The following is a 6,541-nucleotide window of genomic DNA, read 5'->3' as shown; positions in this document are numbered from 1 at the left end:
GTTTTAAATTAGTAGTTCCTTGAACCAGGCAGAAGAAGGCAGGCTGGCTCAGGCCTGCAAGTCCTAGGAACTAGGAGGCTGAAACAGGAGGGTCGCAGGTTCAAGGCCAGCCTCTGCAACTTAGTGAGGGCCTCAGCAACTTAGACTACTTCAGAGGAAAAAACAAAAAGTGCTGGGAGTGTAGCTTGGAGGTAAAATGCCTTTTAAAGGTGCAACACTAGCCGGGCGTGGTGGCGCACGCTTGTAATCCCCGCGCTTGGGAGGCGGAGACAGTAGGATCACGCTGGTTCAGAGCCAGCCTCGCTGACTTAAGAGACCCTGTTTCCAAATAAAAAAAATATAAAATAGGTCTGGGAGTGTAGCCCGGAGGTAGAAGGGCTTCCAGGAACCCCAGTACCAAAAAAAAAAAAAAAAAAAGGTTCAACACTCAGTGCCCTCCAAGACAGAAGGCAGCAGGCTGTCAGAAATGCCAGCCTGGCACGGGAGAGAGGGGTGGATTTGGGAACTAGTGTTAAGCTAATTAGAAAAAAATGGAAATTGAAGAGGATAAACTGGGCAGGGAGAGGAAGGAGGAGGGACAGGATGGGGCAGAGAAGCCAAATTCAAAGCAGAGCCTGGGAAATGCACATCCAATGCTCAGGAGACAGGAGAGGCCTGGCACCCGCCCCCTCGAAGCCCTCCCAGGGACACAGGGCAGCTGCGGGGTCCTGACCCACAGTCGGGCTTCGTAACAAGTTTCAGCCTCCACATTTCCGCAGTCTCCACAACAGCTATGCCAGGTAGGAACAGAACTCTTATCATTTCCATTTCACAGACAAGTAAAAGGAGCCACAGCAACTGGTCTGTCTACGCGGGTCACAGGCCCACACGCGAGCCCAGATCTCAGAGTCAGGGCCCCGTCATCCATCAGGAAGGGAGCGAGGGAGGAGCGGCAGCCAGGTGGGGGCAGAAACGGGGGCACTGGTAGGGATGAAAAGCTGAAAGAAAACCAACTGCAAGTCACGCTGCTGCTTACAACTAGAGCTTTCCAGAAAATTGCTTCGTGGCCCAAGTTCTAAGCAGCTGATGGGTTTTACCACTGTAAAGCCGTCCCGCAGAGTCTGAGGGGAATTGATTCCAGGATTCCTCTCCTCCTGAGCATACCAAAATGCAGAGTGCCCAAGTCTCTTCTATAAAATGACATAGTATTTGCATATAGACCAGTTTATATCCTTCTACATACTGTAAACCATCTCCAGTTGCAATCTCTAATGAAATATAAATAGTATGCAAATATTTTTTATATTGTATTGTTTAGGGAATAATGAAAAGAAAAAAGAGCCAGTCCCAGGGGCGTATGCTTGTAATCCCAGCACTTGGGAAGCTGAGACAGGAGGATGGCAGGTTGGAGGCCAGCCTCAGCAAAGGAGTAAAAATCTCAGCAACCTCGTGAAAACCTGTTTCAAAACAAAAAAATTAAAAAAGGGCTGGGACCGGGCGTGGTGGCGCACACTTGTAATTCCCGCGCTTGGGAGGCGGAGACAGGAGGATCGTGCAGGTTTAAAGCCAGCCGCGCACGCTGGCTTAGGAGATCCTGTTTCCAAATAAAAAAGTATAAAAATAGGTCTGGGAGTGTAGCCCGGAGGTAGAAGGGCTTCCAGGAACCCCAGTACCACCAAAAAAATAAATGAATAAAAATAAATAAGGACTGGGGGTGTAGCACAGAGATAGAATACCCCTAAATTCAATCCCCAGAAGCGCGCGCACACACACACACACACACACACACACACACACACACACATCTGCACATGTTCAGGACAGACACAATTTTGTTTTCCAAATCCTTTTGATTCGAGGTTGGTTGCATCTGAGGGTTTGGGTTCTGAGGCTATGGAGGTCTGACTATGTAAACTTCGTGTGGCATGCCGGAATTATTCAGCCTTTCATAATCTTTGCATTACATACGGAAGGTAATGTGGAGAATCCTTGGTTATTCCTACTTACAGGGACTGGTCTACAGGCGGCTTTTTTGAGAATAAATTGGTAACATTTCGGAATCATTCAAGTTCCCTTCGGGCCCATTTCCTGCCTCCATCCCTCCGGTAGCGCACGTGACTGTCTGATTTGAAATAAATAACGAGAGTACCGTGACAGGAAAGACAAAGATACAGAATCTGCCACGCGTCCACTTAGTCATCTTATGGGAGAGCTTAAAATTCCTCTGTGTGCTCAGAGTGGGCGTGAGGACAGAGAGCCGACTGGGAAGCATACAATTTTTGTTTGCTAAATGCAAATTGTATATTCTACCTGAAATCAAATATTTTATAAAACTCAAATAATGTGTATGTATGTATGTATGTATGTATGTATGTATATTGGTGGTATTGGGGTTCCTGGAAACCCTTCTACCTCCAGGCTACACTCCCAGACCTATTTTATATTTTATTTGGAAACAGGGTCTCTTAAGCGAACCAGCACGATCCTCCTGTCTCTGCCTCCCAAGCGCGGGGATTACAAGCTGCCTTTAAATATTTAAAGCGCTCTGGACGAGAGAGAAATTCATGCTCTCGGCTGAGCACTTGAATTCAGCCTCTTCGTTTTCAGCACAGAAGACACTTCCATTGATTCCCTGGACCCTGAAAAGTTATTACAGTGTCCCTAGGATAAAAACCACCAGCTCAGGGCCTGCAGGTTTCCTTATCACCTTATCAAGTACAGAAAGAATCATCCTGATGTCGCAAACAGATTGGCCGCTTGTCCCTTTAATGCCCACCGCCAGGTCCCTCGGGCTGAAATCAGTCAAGGCCTCTCAAGCAGTGATGACAAGGGCTGTATTGAGCAGGACGTGGTCAACCAAACCGGGAACCTTGGACAAGAGACGCTGGCTGAGCGCACATGGCAGCACCCTCCTTGTGATGAAGACTGGGATGAAGACTTGTGGGAACAGACCAGCACCCCGTTTGTCTGGGGCACGCCAACTTCTGTGGCAATGATAGTCTTGCAGGCAACATCGTCATGGAACAGAAGAGTAACTTGGCTGCGGGCATGTGAGTCCCCAAGTGTCTGCCCTGTTGTGTTCTGCCACGGAAAAACAATGGAAATGCACAGTAACTGAACATCTTTCTTAAATGCCAGAACCTGGAAGACTCTTGCTTCTGCCTGCTTCCCAAGAGTTCTTTTTTTTCTCTCCTTATCTAATTATAGAACAACAAACTGTGACTATATATATATATATATATATATATATATATATATATATATATATATTACCGAGGGTTGAACCCAGAGGCATTCTACCTTTGAGCTACACCCTCAGCCTGACTTTATTTTTTATTTGGAATCAGAGTGTCGCTAGGTTGATGAGCATCTCACTACTTGCTGAGGCTGTCCTCGATCGAATCTGTGATCCTCCTGTCTCAGCCTCTCAAGTACGGGGATTTCAGGCATGTGCCACCACACCTGGCTCAAAATGAACATATAATTTAATTGAGACAATGATTATTACTTATTGTGTCCCAAACACATATTTTTTTTTATCTTGGACAAAATTGACATCAGTGTCTGTGTATTATAGTTTGCTTTAAACCTCTATACTATAGTTTGCTTTAAATTTTATAATTACATGTTAAACACACATATACTCATCTATTTTTCTATTCATATATACAATGTGAGTACATCTTTCATAAATTTTCATATGTATTTAATAATTATATCTGTGTATATACATATTAATCTGGTTATATTTGTTTATCTAAAGGCATGGCTATATTTATAAAATCAAATGATGAGCCAGGCATGGTAGTACATGCCTATAATTCTATTACTTGGGAGGCTGAGACAGGAGGATCGCAGCTCTAGGACAGCCTCACAGCTCTGCTGCACCCTGTTTTAAAAAGGGGCCTGAGAGCATAGCTAGAAAGTAGCATGCCTCTGGGTTCAATCATTAGTTCCAAAAAAAAATTAAAGCAGAAAAAATCTATTTTCCCTAGAGATTAAAAAGAGCCCATCTTCCAAAATATTTTTTAAAAAGTAATAACAAGGAAGTTCTTTTTAACTACATATAAAATCTTCAAAGGTGTGCGTTATAAACAAAGACCCAAATGCTGCCTGGATAACGCTAGCGAGCCCTCCTGTTGACCTCAGTAGACTGCAGGATCTATTCAGCGTGCCCGAGGGTGCTGAGCCTGCTAATACAAAACCAAGAGTCAGTGAGTCTTGGGTTTGATGAATACATCTAGTTCACAGGGAAAATCTCAGGCCAGGACTGGAGTTACTTTGGGGAATCCTCAAGAAACAAGGCAGCTGGGCTTGGTAGAGCACTCCTGTAATCCCAGTACCTGGGAGTCTAAAACAGGAGGACCTTAGGCTTGAGGACAGCCTGGCCAACTTAGAGAGACTACATGAAGTATAGCACAGAGGTAGAATGCCCCTGGGTTCAATCCACAGTTCAAAAAAAAAAAAAAAAAAAAGTTAAAGGTAAATAATTTTTTTAAAAAAAGTTAAAGATAAATAATTTAAAAACAAAAACAAGGGCTGAGGGTACAGCCAGGAGATAGAATTTCCCTGGGTTCAATACTGAGTAGCAAAGGGCGCGGGGGGGGGGGTAATTTATAGTCTCTGGAATCTCCTTAAATTTTAAGCTGGCTTCAGAGCATGGCACAGTCCAACTCAACCCAAATTTCCTAAGGCCTCCCACAAGATTACTAGAAACTTTCCATGCCCCAAAACCTTGAGTCTTCACCAAAAGCAACGAAAGGGAGGAAGGTCTGTGAAAGCTGGTGTTGCCCCGTAGGAGCCTCCGAAGTTTGGCTTCAGAGTGTCCCACACCCCACGCGCAGGCGCCCTGTCTCTGGTCTCTGGACTTGGTCCCTGCGCTCCCTCCGCCTGGGCCCGCTCGACTGCAGTTCCGACGCGGGCCGGCAGAGGGCAGGGGGTTGGGCTGGTGGCCGCGACCCGGAGCTTCCGGCTAGCTGGTGTTGAGCTTTCCTTGGAAGTCTTTTAGACCTTCCTGTATTCATTACTGTTACGTGTTTGGCTCCAAGTGAGTTTTTTTTTTTTTTAAGGACATATATAGGACTTCTAGCGGAAACAGGACAGACATAAATACACTAAGTTTTTGTTGAGGCTATAGATTCTGTGAACAATAGCAGATGCTGGTCCACTATAACTGGGAAAGGCGTTGCTCTTTTTTTATATGAATATTACAAACATAATCTTTTAGAGACAAGCATGGTGGCGCATGCCTGTAATCCTTGCACTTGGGAGGCTGGGACAAAGAGGATCGCAGGTTCGAGGACAGCCTAAGCAAGTAGTGAGACTCTCATCAAACTAGCAAGACCGGTTCCAAATAAGAAATAAAATCAGGCTAGGGGGGGGGGTGTGGCTCGAAAGTATAATGCCTCTTGGCTGGGTTCAATCCCCAGTACACACACAAAAATTTTTTTAATAATTTTTTTGTTTGTGGGTGTGGTATTAAGGGGTGTTCTATTCCAAGCTACACCCCAGCCCTATTTTGTTTTTTTATTTTGAGACAGGGTCTCTCTAAATTGCTGAGGGTCTCACTAAGCTGCTGATGTTGGCCTTGAACCTATCATCCTCCTCTCAGCCTCCAAAGTACTGGGATTATAGGCGAGCACCACCATGCCTGGCTGCAAACATAATCTTGATGTTTACTCAAGATCTGTCTTCAAAGACCTCAAAGTCTTCTTTTTTTTAATTCAGATAATTCATAAGAGATTTTCAAACCATCATCCACACCAGGATTGGTGAGGGGAACCTGGGCCAAGGCATCCAAATCGTTTTCCCACTAAGGTTCCTTTCCCACAGAGTTAGGACAAATGAGCCAGGTATGGTGGTGCGCGCTTGTAAACCCTGAGACAGGAAGATCACAGGTTCGAGGACAGCTTTGGCAAGTAGTGAGGTTCTCATCAACCTAGCAAGTCCTGTTTCAAGATAAAAGTAAAAAATGATTGGGATGTGTCTTGGAAATAGAATGCCCCTGGGTTCGATCAGTAATACTAAAAACAAAAGCCAAAAATCAAGTAATCATGGATTCTTAATTAATGTTAATGACCAGATAGAGATAAAGAGGTTTCTATGAACTTAGAAATAGAATGAACCTGGATTCAATCTCCAATCCCCCCCCTCTCTCTCTCTCACACACACACACACACACACACACACACACACACACACACTGTTATATAAATATCATAAATATTCCCAGAGGTCAGGGAACCACCAGAGAGCACCGTGACTTTGCCATGAGGGCATTCAGCTTCCCAGAAACAAAGGGAGGAGTCAGTGCCCAGGGAGGGGGTGGTACAAGACGCCCTCCTGTAACCTAAATTACCAAAGAGACTCCCTGTCAGGGCTAAGAGTGAACTCACAATAAACCTTTCCTTGCCCTTGATCACAGGGGACCGCAGGGTGGGTGGCTGGTGCTGACTGCGCTGGAGTTGAAATGGAGAGGGAGCTGAGCGGAGGGGTCCCCACTGCAGCCCCTCCCTCTTTCCCCAAGCAGATTGGCAGGCCAGGCAGCCCTGTGGAATCTCAA

At 45.4% G+C, this 6,541-nt stretch overlaps 1 pseudogene across 1 annotated transcript; it reads left to right on the top strand.

Annotated features, from left to right (window-relative positions):
* The first annotated feature begins 772 nt into the window (after window positions 1-772).
* On the top strand, window positions 773-3,093 carry LOC308258808 (gametocyte-specific factor 1-like; annotated as a pseudogene). The gene is made up of 3 exons: window positions 773-963; window positions 1,989-2,084; window positions 2,587-3,093. The product of its transcript is annotated as a gametocyte-specific factor 1-like (transcript).
* The last annotated feature ends 3,448 nt before the right edge of the window (window positions 3,094-6,541 follow it).

This window comes from Muscardinus avellanarius (genome assembly GCF_963383645.1).
Source record: "Muscardinus avellanarius genome assembly, chromosome: 2".
In the NCBI taxonomy this organism is placed as follows: Eukaryota; Metazoa; Chordata; class Mammalia; order Rodentia; family Gliridae; genus Muscardinus; species Muscardinus avellanarius.
The sequence above is the reverse complement of the archived record's forward strand: the minus strand, read 5'-3'. Positions and strand labels throughout refer to the sequence as shown.